This window comes from Sus scrofa, chromosome 13 (genome assembly GCF_000003025.6).
Source record: "Sus scrofa isolate TJ Tabasco breed Duroc chromosome 13, Sscrofa11.1, whole genome shotgun sequence".
Lineage (NCBI taxonomy): Eukaryota > Metazoa > Chordata > Mammalia > Artiodactyla > Suidae > Sus > Sus scrofa.
The window spans coordinates 141,912,375-141,932,459 of NC_010455.5; positions in this window are offsets into that span (position 1 = coordinate 141,912,375).

Here is a 20,085-nt window from a genome sequence, read left to right on the forward strand (position 1 = left end):
TTTCTCCTACTCCTGTGTTTGATGCTCCTTTTCTTTCAATGGTGAGCTAAGCATGCTAGACAGTTTATTGAGTACCTATGTGTGTTCTGGTTTGTTCTCAGTGCCATAGTGTAAGAGAAAGAATACAATGGGCCTACCATTTGGTTGTGTGTGATTGTAAGGTAGTTCTTATGTGATTGTCTACATTTCACAAATGAGTAATCTGAGGTCCAAGGTCACAAATAGTAAAGGGAAAAGCCTGGGTTTGAGACCATGGCTTTGTGACTGAAGGCCCTGAGTTAAGGATGTGCTTTGCATGTGGATGACTCAGGCGGAAACCAGGTTGACAGGAAGATGGCGTTGGAAGTAGTCAAAAATGGTTAACTTGCTGGAAACATTCTAGATTTGGGGCAGCATTTATGAGAAATGATGATTAAAGATTGTTGTTGCAATGAGAAGCAGGAAGAGGAAAAGCAAGGTTAGATTAGGGGACATTGTTGCTATAATCTAGCCACAGAAAGAGGAAGGCTAGGACCAGGAGGAGGGGCTATTTCGGAAACAAAATTTATGAAATTACACAGTTGGGAAATAAGGGCAACTTCCTGAATGCCTATGCCATGGGTTTGATTTTTCCCAGATGGGCAGGAGGAAGGATTGTTATCTTTTGAAGTTCAGGGCATGGAGAAGGCCAGGGCATCTTTTGAGGTTCTTTGGTGGGCCCTTGTTGAGAAGAGCTGCCTGAAGGCTGGAAGCTACTTAGAACAAAGGTCTTATTGGGAAGTGGAAGTAAGAAGCCAAGAAAATATCCTTCAAGACCAGTTGTTTTTGGTTGGGTATTTTCCCCTGGCAGCACTCAGAACCCAGGGAGGATTGGAGATGGTACCTAGTGGCCACTGATTGAAGGCTGGGTAAGCACAGTGTCCAAGGACAGCCAGAGAGCTGTGGCCACTGGCAATCAGGAGTTGGCTTTGTCATGAGGCTGGGGCCCATCTTCTTAGCAGGATGGGCCTCATGGAACTGCTGAAGTAAGACATGTGAGTTCACTGAACTCATTGAGCATGTGAGCAGCTGACTCACAGGGATAGGTAGGGAGTAGAAGATAGGATAGGTGAAGAGGTTGTGAGGGGAAAAAAAAAAAAAAAACAACAACTTGACCCATTTGTGGGATGACTGAAAAACCCACTGCCCAGGTCCTAAAGATTTAATCCTCTGACTTTTCTCACGTTGGTAAATGGAGAGAAGCTTCTCAGGATCACTGTGTATATTTGAGGGAGGAGGCAGTCTTTCGTCTCTGTTCTTTGCTTGCTTTTTATTTTTCTTATTTTTCTTGTCAGTATTTAATTGCCACCTTTATATCCTTTGAGAGTCAAGACATCTGCTCTCCTGGTTGAGAGGTACAGTGCAAGGAAAAGACAAAGAAAAGATGAATACATTTTGCTTCCCCATGAGTCACTTTCTTTCTCCTCCTCTTCTCCCCCCTCCTTTTAATTATTCACCACCATCCTTTTTCTTTATTCACGTATCCTCTCATCTCAATGTTCATGTCACATTGTTATTCTTAAATCATAGCCGCTGGAGGGGAGAGAGGGTTGTCTAAGACCTAAAATGTGGAGGTTGCCAATTTATAATGCACATATGTAAAACAGAGCTCAGCAGTGATTCCTCTGGCCTCTTCAGTGCCACTCCTGGATGTTACCCCAGAGCTGAGCACAAGGACAGGGAAGTTTTCCATTAGCCTCTCAGTCTCTTTTCTCCTCCCTCTCCCTCCCACAAATGAGAGACCTTTGAGCACAGACATTCATAAATTAAAGTGTGTTGTTAATTATTCTTAGACACCAGAAGCAGTTCTTTCAAACAGAACATATATTAGTCTTCAAAAAGCAGTTCTATTCCAAGCTCTTCAAAAACTAACTCACCAGTGGGTTTCTAAAGAGAAATAAAAGAGATTTAGAAAATAATAAATATAAATATGTAGAAGGGTTCCTTAAACATACCTTATTTTTGCTAACCATTATGGGGGGTGGGTGGGTATGTGCATTTATGTGACTAAATGCAATGGAAGAGTAATGGAAAATAGTATTTAGTCTAGGGTAAATCAGGTGGAATAGAGTAGAGAATGAGGTCATTTTTTTATAAAGGATTAGTTCTCTCTCTGTCTCTCTCTTATAAATGTGTATACATATATGCATATCATTTATCTATCATCTATCTGTCTATCTACCTATCTTCTTGGTGATTTTCTATCTGTCTATCGATCTATCTATCTATCTATCTTCTTGGTGATTTCCTTTCTTTATCCAGTTATTTATTAAGCATTTATTGAACACTATGCTATGTATTAAAGACAAAAAATTAATGACTGTTCTCCAAAGCTCAGAGATGACAGAGCAGTCACTAATTAAATTTCTTTCAAGCCATTGCAGAAGATAAAGAACAGTGACCTGAGTGTAGCATTACAGTGGGTTACTCCCTAGGGCAGTTCTTCTGCCTTAGCCAGAGTCCCCAAAGGGTGGTCGTCACTGTCTTGATCTCTTTACTGTGGTCTAGGCTCTGTTGTTCTCTGCAGTCTCAAGGTCTGATGTCAGCTAGCCTGCCCACCGCAAAGAAATCTACCTCTTTAGCAGGCTCATATTACTTGGCCTCAGAGGGATATACTGTAAGGGAGAACACTAAAAAGAAATATAATATGTGGAAACAACTTAAATGTCCATCGACAGATGAGTGGATTAAGAAAGTGGTACATATATACAATGGAATACTACTCAGCCATAAAAACGAACAAAATAATGGCATTTGCAACAACATGGATACAACTAGAGATTCTCATGCTAAATGAAGTAAAAAAGAGAATGACAAACACCATATCACTTACATGTGGAATCTAAAATGTGTCACAGATGAACCTACCTACACAACAGAAACAGACTCACAGACATGGAGAACAGATTAGTGGTTGCCAAGGGGGAGAGGGAGTGGGATGGCAAGGTGTTTGGGGTTAGTAGGGGCAAACTATTACATTTAGAATGGATAAGCAATCAGGTCCTGCTATATAGCATAGGGACCTATATCCAATCTCTTGGTATGTACCATGATGGAAGATAGTATGAGAAAAAGAATGTATATATATGTATGGCTGGGTCATTATTGCTATACAGCAGAAATTGACACAACACTATAAATCAACTATACCCTAATAAAAATAAAATTAAGGGAAAAAAATAATAACTGTCAGGGAAACACATACTTCTGCTCCCCAGTCAGCTTGTTCTCTCCCTGAAGGGGAGACACATGGAAATCCAAGTACAGTCAGAAGACTGAAGATTTGAGCTATCAATGATATATGAGGTGGTGGTATAATATTTTACATGCCGGAATGATTTCATTTTCTTCCAAGTTTCTAGGGGACCCCTATTTTCTAACTTCTCACACAGTTTACAGCAGTGCTACTCAATTTGCAGACATTTTACTAAAATATAATTTTGTGGGACTATCCCAGTTTTACTGAGTCAGATTATCTGGGTAATGGGTCCTGGAAGCTATTTTAAAACACTTTTTACAGGTCACCATTTGTTCATAAAAAGAGATGATGGAAATACTCTTTTTTCCCAAGACTCATTCTAGAGCAACCCAGTACAGAGACAGATATAGTGTGAAATGGAGAAATTAGAAAATTATCCGATCAGTCTTGGCTATGTATTTCAGTAGTGTATTTCCTTGATCTTGCCTTGACTCTCAGAGGGGAGTACATCTGGCTGCCTGTGTCAGAGTGTCAGTGAGGCCAAAAATTAGCAAGAGTTCATAAAGATATACCAAAGGCAATGTGTGGGGGGGTGCCAAATCCTACTTTGTGGGGAACAAAGCTGGAGTCAGGATTGGACCATCATTGGGTATCAAAATAATAGAATAAGGCACAAGACACAAATTTGGCACACTGTGCAAACTGTAAGGAAATATCCATTATTCAAGCTGGCACGAACTGACCAAAGAGGCAAGGCATCATACTAGATGTCATGTAGGTGGATTATTATGGAAATAATTCAGTTTATTATTTTTTTCTTTTTAGGGCTGCACATGTGGCCTATGGGAGTTTCTAGGCTAGGGGTCAAATTTGGTCTGCACCTGCAGGCCTACACCACAGCCACAGCAATGCTGGATCTGAGCCACATTTGTGACCTGCACAGCTCATGGAAATGCTGGATCCTTAAACCACTGAGCGAAGCCAGGGATCAAACCTTCATCCTCATGGATACTAGTCAGGTTCTTAATGCATTGAGCCACAACGGGGACTCCAACAGCCTCTTTTAAAGTATAGCATTCTCCAACATCAAATGTACCACATTGCAAAACCCAAATGTGACATTCATGTCATCAGATACACTCTCCTATCTTGGGATTTTCTTTTCTCTGTTCATAGATGTCATTTCCAGTCTTGCCTTAGCTCTTCTTTTTTCAAAGCCAGGTGTGCCTCCATAGCCTGTTGCTATAGACTTCCACAAAACTAACTGATAGGCAGCTGAGACTCAAGCCTCCAATTTGTAGCACATGACCAAGATACCATTCACAATTTTTTGCAATACACTCTAAGAATGTAATTTCTATGCGGTGCTTACCTCTCTTAAATGTTTCATTAGCAAAAAATAAATGCATAAAGTGAAAGTTTTATCTCGACAACTCTTGTGGGTCAGGTTTACTAGGGAAAGGTAGGGAACAATTGAATCATCTGTTCATTGATTGTGCTATTTTTGAGTCATAGCAGTGTGTGGTCTGTCTATCATATCTAAAAGTACTCAACCTCTGGAAAACCTTTTCTCCAATTATGGGTTCGCAGGAATGCTAGCTTTCCCCTTCTGTGAAGGAGAGCACCATTGAGACCAAAGGGGGGTGACTACTTCTTGGTAATATAAGGAAAAATAGAGCAGTGACAGTAATAACACTATGTGATCGTGTATGTCAATGTTCCCCACTTGAAGCAGCCTCGTTGACATTAATAAAATGTGAAGGCATGGAACAGACCTTAGAAATTAGCTCAACTATCTTGGCAGTGATTTATTGTTCTAAGAAAAAGATGATCGTAGAAATCCATTAGAGAAGTTTTTGACATTGGGAATGCATGAGGAGCCCAGGTAAATGTTCTTTATGTCAAAGGGCGGTACCTCTTTCCCCCAACTCATAGAATAGAGTTACTTGCCATCCAGGGTGAGAAATGGAGCATTTCTTCCTTTGCAGTCTCTCATCAAAGGAGGACAGTGATGTTGCTTCAGGGGATCCAAGGGTGTAAGAGCCTTGGAACTCTATGTGAGGTCTTGAAACAGCTCTAGAGATCCTGATTTACAACCTGTCTCAGTTCTTTACACATAGACATGTAAAATCAAGATACTCAGAGAAAGCAAACAAACAAACAATCAAAAACTATTAACTTTTCATGCTGCCAGTAGAAAGGGAACTCAGGAAAGGTTTTATCTAGTATAGAAGTTTCTTCAATTATTTTCTGTAAATGATCTTTCAATAAGGCAGGAATCTTTCTTCCTACTCCCACCCCACCAGATGTCCTTTTATGGTTAATTCATGGTAAACTGAGATCTATTCAGGGTGTGAGACTCAATGGTTTCACTTGCTATAATATTCTATTTCATATGAGAAAACATGAATGATATCATTCCTTTTGTTTTTAAACAGGACATTTTATTTTCTGATTCTAATGTTTTGGAAAGTATGATTTCACAGAACATATGAAGAAAAAATATAATCTTATTACTCAGAGATTGCCATGCTATTATTTTGGTATACTTTGGTATATAAAGATATCATATGTACCACATAAAGTATGCACATTTGAATATGATTATGCATGTATATATATAAATATATGTATATAAATATCTATGCATATATATGTGTATATCCACATATGTCAAATATGGATTATTATACAGTAAACATAGTTTTGTGTTGGTTTTGTTTAAATTATATTGCATACATCTTTGATAATATTAGATAGACTTTAAAGGCAGGATTTTTTTTAAACACATACCATTCTATAGTTTGGCTATGTCACAATATATTTTGCAAAATATATATATATTTTTTTTAATATTTTTTTAATTTTCCCACTGTACAGCAAGGGGGTCAGGTTATCCTTACATGTATACATTACAATTACATTTTTTCCCCCACCCTTTCTTCTGTTGCAACATGAGTATCTAGACAAAGTTCTCAATGCTATTCAGCAGGATCTAATATCCAGCAAAATATATTTTTTAATTAAGTATCATATGGGGTACTCCTTTTTCAAAAAAATATATCATTCTTTTTTTAGTAAGGTATAGTCGATAAGTAACATTATGAAAGTTTCAGTCCATGATTTCTTTCCTGAGGAAAGATTCATTTGTGCCACATATTAGATCCAGATATCAGTGATATCATATGTTATTTGTCTTTCTTTTTCTGACTTACTTCACTCAGTATGAGAGTCTCTGGTTCCATTCATATTGCTGCAAATTTTGTTCATTTTTATGTCTGAGTAGTATTCCATTATGTATATATACCACATTTTCCTAATCCAATCATCTGTCAATGGACATTTGGGTTGTTTCCATGTCTTGGCTATTGTGAATAGTGCTGTAGTGAACATGTGGGTGCCGTCTTTTCAAGGAAAGTTTTGTCTGGATGATAATGTGAGAAAAAAGAATCTATACATGTATGTGTAACTGGGTCACCATGCTGTACAGTATAAAATTGACAGAACACTGTAAACCAGCTATAATGGAAAAAAATAAAAATCATTATATTAAAGAAAAAAAGAATATTAAAAAAGTTTCAGGTGTACAACATTGTGATTCACAATTTTTAAAGATTACAGTCCTTTTCCAGTTATTATAAAATATATAATATTTTGATTATATTCCCTGTGTTGTGCAATATAGCTTCTCTTTTACAATTTTGCATTTCTCTTTTATTTTTGGTGGCTATGGTAAGCAGAATAAGACTCCCTCCCCAAAGATACCTGTGCCTTAATCCTTGGAATCTGTGAATATATTACACTACCTTGGCAAAAAGGAATTTGCAAATGTAATTAATATTAAAAAAACTTAAAATAGGGAGATTATCCTGGATTATTCAGGTGAGCACTATGCAAACAAGTGAGCCCTTAACATCCAAGAACTTTTTCTGGCTGGAAACAAAAGAGAAATTCCAGTAGAAGAAGTTTAGAGATACTCCAAACTTGAAAAGGATTTGACACACTGTTGCTCGTTCTGACAAGTAGGGACACATGTACAAGGACTAGAGAGAGGGCTCCAAGGACTAGAGAGAGGCCTCTTGGAGCTAAATGCAGCCCTGAGCTGAGAGATGGGGGAAAGAAGGGTATCAGTCTTACAGCTGCCAGCAACTGGACCCAACCAATAGCCAGAATGAACCTAGAAGTAGAACCTCCCAAAGGTCTCCCAGAATCTCCTGATAATAAAATAGCCAGTATGGAGTTCCCATTGTGGCTTAACAGGTTAAGAATTTTACTAGTATCCATGAGGATGTGGGTTTGATCCCTGGCCTCCCTCAGTGGGTTAAGGATCTGGCTTTGCCACAAGTTGTGACGTAGATCACATCTGTGACTCAGATCTGGTGTTGCTGTGCCTGTGGTGTAGGCCTGCAGCTGCAGCTCCAATTAAATCCCTTGCCTGGGAACTCCCACATATCAAAGGAATAATAAATAAATAAATAAATAAATAAACTATCCAGACAACAACTTCATTTGGCTTTTGGGGCTTTGTGAAATCTGGAGCAGAGAAATGAGCTGAGCCAAACTAGACTTCTGGCTACACAACTGAGACAATAAATTTTTATATTTTCAGTTTCTAAGTTTGTGGTAATTTATTATAGCAGTAGTAGAAAACTAATAATGTGGCCTATTATACATTCTCTAATGTTAATAGGAAATTATTTTATTTTTATTTTTTTGGGGTTTTTCAGATTGGGTACCAACTTCTAAGATTTTGGAAACCAAGTCTTTGAAGTTTTCATATTTAAATCTAAATTTGATATACACAATGAAGAGCCTAAAAAAATAACTTCTACTGTTACAATTTCTCTAGAGTTATGTATATTACATTTCATTATATGTCTACTAGAGGTTATTAATGAAACATTGTATGCTGTCACTCTAATTTATGTGGCATTCCTTTTAATAGCTCTTTCCAATGAACAGTATAATCCTGAATTAGTAAAATTATTGAGCTTAAAAATAAATGTAATGTAAAATCAATTAATCAGTTGATTTTTAAGGTATATGTTAAAAGGGACTCTAGTTTATGATGACGTTTTAAAATCCTATTTACATCCCTATTTCACTGGCCCCTGAAGGGTTCTAGCATAGTTAATTGTATATTATTCCTCTTAACATCTTTCCTGGAAACCATGGGAATTTTCCTGTGAAATGATTGAACACATGTGAATTACTTCTTTATATGTTGCTAAACTAGTGGGAGCAATTTGTTAGGAAGACAATTTGCCTTTTGAAAAACATTATATACCTAGAATCAGAATTTAGACCTTATCTGGAAATAATTTCCTATCCTGGATCCTCTAAGTACTCTTAATTTAGGTGTAATTCATTCATTAGCCCATTCTTAAATAGCAACCCTGACACCCCCTAGAAATCCTGGAAAAATAATATTTAAAAAACTACTTTTTCCTAAGAAAGACTGCTGTTCCAATAATGTATTAAATTATAATTAATGCTATACTACCATCAGACACTTCTCTTTGTAGACAATGCTTTGCTCTTGCCTGGACTGACAAAGTTAAAAGACAGTAAAATCTTTCTCACTAACAAGACCGAAAATGCTTCCATTGAGACTTCTGCGTTGGTTATATATAAAAGATAGTTTATCAGAGCTAAAAAAAGAATGAACAAAAGAAGAGGCCCAAAGAGCTAGGCTTCCAGGGAGGTACTGGACAGTGATGAGACCAGCTTAAGTGAGAGAAGTGTGTAAAGAGGCCATAAATATTTTAGGATTGGGGACAGGGTGTGACAAGCCAAAAAAAGCAAGACAGGGTATACAAATGATTATATCCTCTTGATTTTGGTAGCTGCCATAGAATGAATGGTCTGTTTCAGTGTTAATGGTTCATCCGATGACAAATGTTTTCTACTGCCTCCACCTGTTTCTACTTTCCACACTTTTTGCAAGCAGCCACTGGGCATTTTCTAGCTTCTTGACTCTCCTTAGTGTAGTTGTTTCTCTTGCCATCTAATTGTGACACACATGCTAATTAGTTCTCCAGTGTGGCTGCCACCTTCCTGCCCTGAGATCCACACCCCCAGAGCCACCCAGGCTCTGCTAAAACTCAGTGCAATCTGGTGAGGTCAGGGCATCCACAGACTTGAAGAGCTGCTGGGCTATTAGTTGCTTTGTCCACATCCCTGTAGTTTTCACTTCTCACATAATGTGAAAGATTCATTTATCTTGCACGTATTTACTTTTAGCATTCTCTGTTCCTATAGCTGAACAAACACCTCACTCTTTACTTTTCTCAAAGATCATTTACATTTTAGAACCCGTTTCAGGATTAATTCACTCCACTAACGTCTTAATCTGTCTATTCTTTCCATCCACTAAGGGGGTTAATTGAAACCTAGAATTCTGCAGATGCCATATTTTCTTCCTTTACATCAAGTAGAAACTGCTCATTTTCCCTCATCCCATGGACTTTAAGGAAAGGATGTGAAATAGGTGTCATCTTTTCTCCTCAATTCAGTCTAAGATGATTATACATTTAGCTGGATGTTAAAAAATAAGCATAAAGATGTAATTATATTATAGTTAGTCTCATGACTTTTGAATATTTTATGCTCTTCCTTTCTTTGTCCTGTCATCCAATAATTCCTCCTTTCCCTATTTCATTTATTGAGACATTTCTTTCCTTGTTGCAAGTGTCTTTCTATTCAAACCAAGTCCTAATCTCCCCCTGAATAACTTCAAGACCATAGTAGTAGACACATTCATCCAAGGCACTTGAGCTCTTCAATGTCTCCCTATCTCCTGACCTTGTCCCTTACATCTCTCAACAATATCAGATTATGTCATCATTAGAAACCATCAGCATTTCTTACTTATGTCATTGAACATCATGGCCTTCTACTTCCTCTCTTTGCTTCCATGATGGCTCCTCTGAAATCTACTCCACAAATTAGAGTAACCTTTAAAAAAGGAAAATAGAATCATAACACATCCTTGTTTAAAACTCTTTGAAAAGACTTTGGGTTTTAGCCTTGATGTGTAAAGTTCCTGAAAGTCATCGTGCCTGTCCTACAAGAAAAAAGCTGGACACACTGAAAATCAATGATGTTTTTTGGCCCCTTCAGAAAACTGAGGTCATAAGACAAATTGGCAGCCTGAAATCTGGAGGGGAGAGGCACATGTAGAGAGATGCAGCCCTGAGTTTTCTTACTTGAAGCAAAAGCCAATGGACTCCCTTTAATTAATTACATTGTAATTGAATTGTGAATATGTTTAAGGCCAGATTCAATATTGAGAAAGAGTGATGGAAATATAAATGACAGTATAAATAAAAATATATGCTAATGATTTCTATATTGTCACATATTTTCTAAGTTATGCTTAGGTTTTTGTCTACTCCCATGATGTTCTCTGTCTTTACATGGCATTTTCAGGCACCGGAAATTCTATCATCTCAGTTGACCTCTGGCTTCTTGGCCAGCCACCTACCTTTCAAGCCCTTACAGTACTTTTTCTTGCTGTCAAAGTTAATTAAGAATTATTGATGTCATGGCTTCTTCAAGTCTTTGTTCAGCTTCACTGGACAGGCAATCCTTCTCTTAGAAAAGAAAGTTTGTAGACTCAGGCAAGGCCTGAAATAACATTTTCTCCAGATTTGTTCTTTTCTTTCTCAGATAAAAAAAAAAGTGATATTGTGTCTCTTTCATAGGTTTACTTATTTTTTTTCCCCAAATTCATGACCATCCACTGGGGGAAAAAAAAAAAAAAAAACCCTAATCATTGTGACTGAATTACTAATTCGTTCAACTTACTTTCTCCTTTATCAATGCTTCATTAAGTGAGAATATTTCCCTCTGTTTCTTTCAGTTTTGCAACCTGCTTAGGCTGACTTGATTTTTCTTTGACTTTTACAAATACGTCTAGCCATGGAAAGATAATTACAGTGATTGCCTCACAGTGGCTATTTTAGTAACCATGCCTAGCATACAATGTCATGCAATAATTCACTATGACAATACTTCCAAGAATTACTTTTACCTCTTTTTTTTTAAGTTAATGACTATACAATCTGTTCAAAGTTAAAATACTTTTTGTGCCGTCTCCCCAGTCTAGATGAATACAACTTAAAGCTTTCTCATATATTCCACAGTTATGCATCTTTTAAGACTTTTGAAAAGGCAGCTACTCCCAACTCCACTGATGGTACTCACAGTGCTCATGACATATTTTATGATCTCTCTACTTCTTTGGATCCTTGATTATTTTGAGGCTTCTTGCACACCAAGACCTTGCCTTTCTGTGAGTCTTCAGCATTTAGCAGAATTGCTTACACAGTGTTCGCAGTAAGGATTTGTTGAATGACTGGATGAATGAGTGAATAAATGATTTTATATATATGCATGTATAAATGATATAAATAAGAGAATTAGCATATTATTTATAATTAGTATACTAATACATAGGCTAAGTAGAATGGAGACTTCAAAATTTTTTTGGCTTTAGGAAGAAACCAGTAAACAAACAAACTTCTGGCTTCAGTAATGCCTAGAAGACACCAATCCGGTTGCTCAGTAGCACCCCTCCATGTTTGCTTCCTATGTTACCCCGTAAAGTAACTTCTCTTCAACAAATGTTACTTCCTTCAGTTTCCTGTCTGATGATGTGAGAGTTGGAAAAAATATGAGTGAAAAATAATTAAATGAAAGAGAGAAAATGTAGATAAAATATAACTAGAAAACTTGTTGCTCTGATTTTCCTTCCAAAAACACCAGATCTTGTGTGCCATCACACCTTCTTCAATGTCTAGAGCTCTCAAAAACAATGTCATACACATATTTAGTAAGGTCCAGGAGAAAGGGCTTGGTTGTAGTAAGTGGATGCCACAAATTAACATACACCAAGAAAAATTAATAACATGAGGGCTGGAGGTTGCTGTCTGAAACACAATTTGCTCCTTACTTTATATTATAGAAGTAGAGAGGAAAGATCATTGTCAAAGCAGAATTTTGCTGCATCCCTATGATAAGCTCTCTAATTAGAATAAGCAGAGTATCCAAGAACAAAGATTTTTTAAATTGGCTTGCCGTGAGTGCAGGTGATGAAGCAGCTGGCAGAGTTAATAACATACCTTCTATAATTGCCAAAGACTTAGTTCCAAACAGAGTGGGTAATGCCACATTGGAAAGAGATGAAGAGAAAATTAGATAGGGATGAGGGGGCACAATGCATGGGGGTGCACAGAAGTTGTAGGAGGGTGCAGAGTCTATTTGAATGGGTGTGTGGACAAGGAGTCATCTCAGATTGAGAATGTGGAAAGAGGAGTTTGGGGAGGGAGTGCAGTAACAGGAAGGTGGGAATATGGGAAATCCCTAGAATATTTGTAAAAAATAACCTTTGAACAGGAAACAAGAGTTCTGGTTGCTAGGGCCAGGCTGATTTTGGCATAGAATGGTGGAATTGGAAGAAGCATGTTTGAAGAACTCTGAGACTGATTTTTAATGTTTATTTGCAAAATCAGAGGTAAATATCGGACTAAGTGTTTATACTGAGGAAGTAAAGGGTAGGGAAGGATTAGCTTAGGTTAATCATTGATTACTGGAGTTCCCTTATGGCTCAGCAGGTTAAGGATCCAGCATTGTCTCTGCTGTGGTTCTTTTTTTTTTTTTTTTTTTTTTACAGCTGTGGTACAGTTTGATCCCTGGCGGAAATAGTTAATTACTGAAATCTTACTACAAAGATAGAGATGGTAGCCTGGCATGTTTAAAAGATTATTAAGGGGAAACCAGGAATCAGGTTCAATGTATTCACTTTGCAAAAATTGTGCCAATACCTCTGTTCTATTAGAAAGAGCTACAGTGTTGCATTCATCTGGAATCCAAGTTTAACATCCTATCATATTCTGCTTAAATGTTTTCCAAACAGTGCTTCAGTAATCTTAGTATTATATCATTAAAGGGTATATTTTTATTGGAGAATATAACAAAATACAAAAATAATCCTTGAAGTGGTTTAGGTTTATGTGGATATAAACCATTTTTTTTTTTTAAAGCAGAACCAAGATACAAAGACCATGAAAAACAGACTGTAGAACACTGGCTGGCATCAGTACAGTGTAATGGGAAAAATTGTTCTATCTCTAATATAGTCTTGATTACAAAAGTATTTTACTGTATAAACACACTTGAAAGAAAGACAGGAGTTCCCACTGTGGCTCAGTGGTTAATGAATCCAATTAGGGACCATGAGATTGTGGGTTCAATCCCTGGCCTTGCTCAGTGGGTTAAGGATCCGGCGTTGCCATGAGCTGTGGTATAGGTCGCAGATGCAGCTTGGATCCCATGTTGCTGTGACCGTGGCGTAGGCTGGTGGCTACAGCTCTAATTAGACCCCTAGCCTGGGAACCTCCATATGCCACGGTGAGGCTCTAGAAAAGGCAAAAAAAAAAAAAAAAAAAAAAGACGAGAAAGGAAGACAAACTGCATTAGGGTTATCAACAGAAATGGACTGTACAGACGCCAAGCAAAGTACTCTTGGACCAGATCATTATCCATGTTATAATTCCAAGACAGTAAAAGGAACAGAGGCACCAGCTTGACATGGTCCCAGGATAAGGCAACCCCAAGGGATTCTGGACAGGATGGTTGATAGATATGTTTTTCATTTGGAAGGGGGAATTTTGTTTAAATACCTAAATCCAAGTTTGAGATCTTCCTTAAGACTGCAAGCCTATTGTCCTGTTCTCTCTGGATGCCGGCTCTGGGTGGATGGTCACAGAGATGGATACCCAGGTCACTGATACATAGCTGCCTCTCAGGTTCCCTTACACAGTCAGTTGCGTTGCAGAGGAAACTGCAGACCACAAGCGTGCTTGCAAGTCCCATTTTCCAGGTGACTCAGTTTTTACTCAGCCCTGTCCAGGTAGTCCTATTGTGATGAATTCTGTCTGTACTCACCATTTCTACAAAAGGTAGGGCATGCCCAGAATGGGAAGTCAAATAGGGCATCATTTCTTTATGAAAAGAAAGCTTTGCCCCAGAAGTTATTGTCTAAAGCTACAAGAAGTCTGTTGACTTGAGAACTGTTTACATGCAAGTATTAGGCAAATAACTGGAGTAGGAAGGCCATGGAAAAAGAGCAAACTATTTTATTTTTGTTTGGTTCGGTTTTGGTCATGCCCACTCCATACAGAAATTCCCAGGCCAGGGATCAAACCCGAGCCACAGCAATAACAACACTGTATCCTTAACCTATTGAGCCACCAGATAACTCTGGAAAACTATTTTAAAATGTACAAAATACCCACAAAAAACAAAAAAACAAAAAAAAAAAAAAAACAAGGGGGAAAAACCAGGGTCAGAGAAAGCCCTTCTCTTCCCGTTGAGCAATGTGGGCTTTTTCTGGCTTCCTTGTCATTGTGCTCTACTCTTCTGCCAGACGACTTTATGTCAAAGCTGTTCAACCAGGTTTCTGGATTTCCTCTGGATCTCTTTATCCCCTCCAATAGCACTGTCTACCTGCTTGGGTACCCCCTGAGTCCATTGCCAGTCCTTCCATTTCTTAGTTCTGGTTGCCAGGCAAAATGATCCCCAGAGCCTGCAATTGTACCTGCCCCAGCTGTGCCAGTCCCCTTACAGGAGGCACAGCCTCTGAATCTGCTTCTTTCCCACCAGGTTCATGATTGTGACGGGTGTGGTTCATGGCAGAAAGTTCACACCCATGGTGTGTTTCATTGTTAGATGTTGAAATATCAGCATACTCTTTCAGTGATGATTTCTTTTCTCTTAAACATTTGCTCATTTCTGGAGTTTACCCAAACTCATAGAGTAAGGGAAATAAGTGGCATCAAGATGGCAGGCATGATAACATCCGTTCTCCAACTTTTTAATTTTGAATTTGTCTGGCCCATGGGCTGAGTGTGCTGCTAAATTAAATAATTCTTCATATTTAGAATTGTTTTCAGTGAATTTCAGTTAAGCAAGGTTTACATAAAAGAGTGTTGGATTTCTGTGACAAACGACAGATGGCCAAGCCAAATGCTGACAGCTATGGCAGCTATATATCTGAAACGGGAAACATTTTTCAAGAATCAGTATTGTCATCTCTTTTCTCCATTTGAGTGCTAAGAGCATGCTAGGAATTAAATGTAAAGGACTCCTAAAGAAAAAATAGTACATTACTCACCAGGAGTCTCCTGTTTTTTTATTAGATTCTCCCAACAACACAGGCACAAAGAAAAAAGTAGTTTCCACTGTTCAACTTCCATGTCTGTTCATGGCATCTGGGAGATGCACATACCTTGTCCATGAGGAGGAGAGGATTATGGTTTACATTCCTTGGCTATGCTGTGTTCTTATTTGAATATGCTCTAGGCCAAGCATCCTTGTGGCATTGTATATCCTCAGCGGAGAGATGCTGCTATTTCAGAAGGGAGAATTGAGTCAGCCAGGCGAGCAGATTGCCCTTCGTCCTTGGAGACTGCTCAGTTTTGCAGAAACAACCCAAGTCCTTTGATATTCAGTGCTTTAGTCCCATTCCACCAGGAAATGTATGCATGACCTTGGGAAGGACACTTTATCTTCCTAAGCCCCAGTGTTTTCATCTGAAGAAGGAAGATAAAGAGCTTGTCTTTTGGGGGGCCATACCCACAGGATAGGGAATTTCCCAGGCAAGGCATTGAATCTGAGCTGCAGCTGTGATCTATGCCACAGCTGCAGCAATGCCTGATCCTTTAACTCATTGTACCAGGCCAAGTAAGAACCTGTGTCTCTTCAGTGACCCAGCCACTGCAGTTGGATTCTTAACCCACTGTGCAATAGTAGGAACTACAACATCTTGACTTTCTTATTTCTAGGACTGTTGTCAGACTGAAAGTAGGTGGCTTGAAGAAAGTTCACAGTCATCTATAATGAGCTATAGTGTTGCCACAGAACCCTCATTTGGTATCATCACTATGGGGTAAAGCTCCTCAAAAGAGAAATTGTGGCTGAAGAAGCCTGTAGTTCCTATCTGTAGCTTGGAGCTTACTCTCCATGGCTATCTAAGAAGTTATGCGTTGTACAGCAAAGGCTAAGATTCTGCTTCTCTGTTACATCCTAGCTATGTCACTCCACAGCTGTTATGACTAGAGGCTTTGTTACAAAAACTGGAAAGGATACTTGGCAATTAGTCTTTACCCCACTTCCCTTCCAGATTTGCTTCCCAGTGTCAAATACAAGATTTTCTTTGGTTTTATCCGTGGACCCCAACTTGCACCTAGTTGAGACAACACCAACTAATTCCCCAGAAGAAGAAACATTCTTGGAACTGAATTCCTGAAAGCCATCAGAACCATATCTTTGAGAGTCTGGCCAGGCCTCATTAAGGGACTTTTGATGCTCCCCTGTGTATTATGATAAATACCAGCCAACTTTAGGCACTGAAAATCTGCCTTTTATGACTCAGGACAAAAGGTCTAGTGTTTCCTGTCCGGCCTTCCATGTGGGTAGCAATTATGAGGTCAGGATGGCTTCAAGACCTGGGAGAATCAATCTACATTTTTAAAGACAACTAATTATCTTCCCTATCTTGTCAATTCCCACACCACATACACACATCTAATTGGTCATAAGTGCTTCTGAGTGTTCCTTTTAAACCTCTCCTGGATCTTCCCTGCAGAAGAATGACAGAACTTTTCTTGACTTATCTGAACCATGGCAATAATCTTCATACAACTGACCTGGCAGCAGTCTTCCTCCAATCCATCTTTTCTGCACTCTGCTACTGGAGTCATCTCCAAATACAAAATCATGACTTGGTTTTTCCTTTGTTAGTGCTCCAGTGCTTCCCTAAAACTCTCAGGTTTATGTACAGATTCCTTAGCACAGAACACAAAGCCTAATTATTCCACTCAATAGGTCTGCATTTCTCAAGTCTGACCCTAAGATCATCTGCTTCAAAGTAAACCAGGACATTTGTTAAAAGTGATTATTGCAGGGTTCCACCTTAAAAGTGCTGCATTGGGGTTTTGAGGGAGGAATCTACCAAATCCACATTTAAAATAACTGTCCCATGTGACTGTCATGTATAGTAAAGTAAGAACCACTGCACTAGATCATGAATAAATAACACTTTGGGGCCAAGTAAGCAACTGTGTCTATTCTTTCTGTGTCTACTCCCTATATTTTCCTGACCACTAATATAAACTCAGAAAATATTTGTTTAGTAAAAAATATGTAAAATGAGCCTAACTCAAAATCCACCAAGGGGTATATTTTAAAATTATTTTTTAATGATTTTTATTTTTTCCATCATAGCTGGTTTACAGTGTTCTGTCAGTTTTATACTGTACAGCAAGATGACCCAGTCACACATACATATATACATTCTTTTTCTCACATTATCATGTTCCATCATAAGTGACTATACATAGTTCCCAGCACTACATAGCATGATCTCATTGCTAATCCATTCCCAAAGCAATAGTTTGCATCCATTAACCCCAGATCCAAATCCATCCCACTCCCTCCCCCTCCCCCAGGGCAACCACAAGTCTGTTCTCCAAGTCCATGATTTTCTTTTCTGTGGAAAGGCTCATTTGTGCCCTGTATTAGATTCCAGATATAAGTGATATCATATTGTATTTGTCTTTCTCTTTCTGACTTACTTCACTCAGGATGAGAGTCTCTAGTTCCATCTATGTTGCTGCAAATGGTATTATTTTGTTCTTTTTTATGGCCGTGTAGTATTCCATTGTGTATATATACCATACCTTCCTAATCCAATCATCAGTTGATGGACATTTGGATTGTTTCCATGTCTTGGCTATTGTGAATAGAGCTGCAATGAACATGCAGGTGCATGTGTCTTTTTTAAGGAAAGTTTTGCCGGATTTATACCCAAGAGTGGGATTGCTGGGTCATATGTTATTTCTATGTATAGATTTCTAAGGTACCTCCATACTGATCTCCATAGTGGTTATACAAGCTTACATTCCCACCAACAGTGGCAGGAGGGTTCCCTTTTCTCCACACTCCCTCCGGCATTTGTTACTTGTGGACTTATTAATGATGGCTGTTCTGACTGGTGTGAGGTGGTATCTCATGGTAGTTTTGATTTGCATTTCTCTAATAATCAGGGATGTTGAGCACTTTTCCATGTGCTCATTGGCCATCTGTGCATCTTCCTTGAATAAATGTCTCTTCAGGTCTTTTGCCCATTTTTCCATTGGGTTGTTGGCTTTTTTGCTGTTGAGTTGTATAAGTTATTTGTATATTTTAGATATTAAGCCCTTGTCCATTGCATCATTTGAAACTATTTTCTCCCATTCTGTAAGTTGTCTTTTTGTTTTCTTTTTGTTTTCCTTTGCTGTACAAAGGCTTGTCAGTTTGATCAGGTCCCATTGGTTTATTTTTGCTTTTATTTCTGTTGCTTTGGAAGACTGACCTGAGAAAACATTTGTTGACTAAAACAGGCATGAGGAAGACTTATGGTGTGCTGGAAGTTTATCTGAATTGATCTGGGCTATGGCTTCACATATTTATATAAATGTTAAAATTCACTTAAGATTAATGCATTTTTATGCAGTTAACTAGATGTGTTGTACCTCAATGAGAAGGGAAAAATGAATGAATGAAACGGTTAATCTATGGAGCCCAATAATTTGCTTCTCCTCTTTCCTGAACCTAGATGTTCTCTCCAGTCTTCCTTATCTTGGTTAATGATCTCTTCCAGCCACCAATGCTTAACTCTTCAGTGAATTTTAAAAATTACTTCTCTTCTTAATCTTCATGAAAACACTTACTAAATGCATTTTTTCCCTCTTCAGTGTCTCAAATACGGCTTTCTTTCTTGCTCATCTCAATGACACTGTCCCCCATTCAGGACCTAATTATTTACAGTTCAGCCCTAATTATGCCACATCAACCCAATTTAAACTCCAAATGACTTCATATTGCACACAAAAGTGATCCTTATATTTGACCTTCATTATCTGATCTTAACCTCTTTATACAGCTTGTTATTCTCTCTTAGCCTCAAGACCCATTGGACCCTATACTTAATTCAATCTTCTTGAACATCCTTCCATGTCCTTGTGTCTTTACTTCTGCTCTCTTCACTATCCTGAATGCCCTCATCCAATTTTTACCTTCTGAAAGTCTATACAGTCCAGCTCAAGTGCTGCCGCTTCCTTGAAGCTGCTTCTTATCCTAATTCTGGAAAGAATCAATCACTCCTGAATGTTCTTAATATGTGAGAGCTTATTGACTCAGAATAAGTATGAGTCTTGCAAGCCTCTAAGGCCAGAGAAGAAATATCAAGGTAGTGGGGAAGAACATCATGTAACTGTCCTCTCATGCTGTAGGTCTCTTACACTGGGCATGGAGATAAGGAGTTCAGGATGATTAGTGTCCATTCTGCATAAAACAGAGCTGACTCTCAATCTCCTGGAACCGTACTTTTGGCTGAATGGAAAAGAAACTGGCCTTTATGCACAGTCAAGATGGCTGCAGTTTCCATCAATGGATATGAGCTCAAAATCACTAAATGATTTCAGAGGGCAAGAAAAAGGAGGCTCTTCCATTTTGAAATTTCATTCATTGGAATAACTAAAATAAAAGATTTTTTAAGTGTATGTACAAGTAAAATTGTTAAGGCTTAATTTGTAAAACTTTTTAATTCAAAAAACACTTTCATATACATCTCCTCTAACCCTAGTAACACCTCTCTGGAGGTAGTATTATTTCTATTTTCATTTTTAAGAAAATAATATGTCATTCAAACAGGCTAAGTAATCCAAGATTTTGTAGAAATCTACACCAGAGACCCAAAGACAAATTTCTTATATATTCTGTGCTTTGGACAAAAATTAAACATTTTCTTAATATTGTATTTT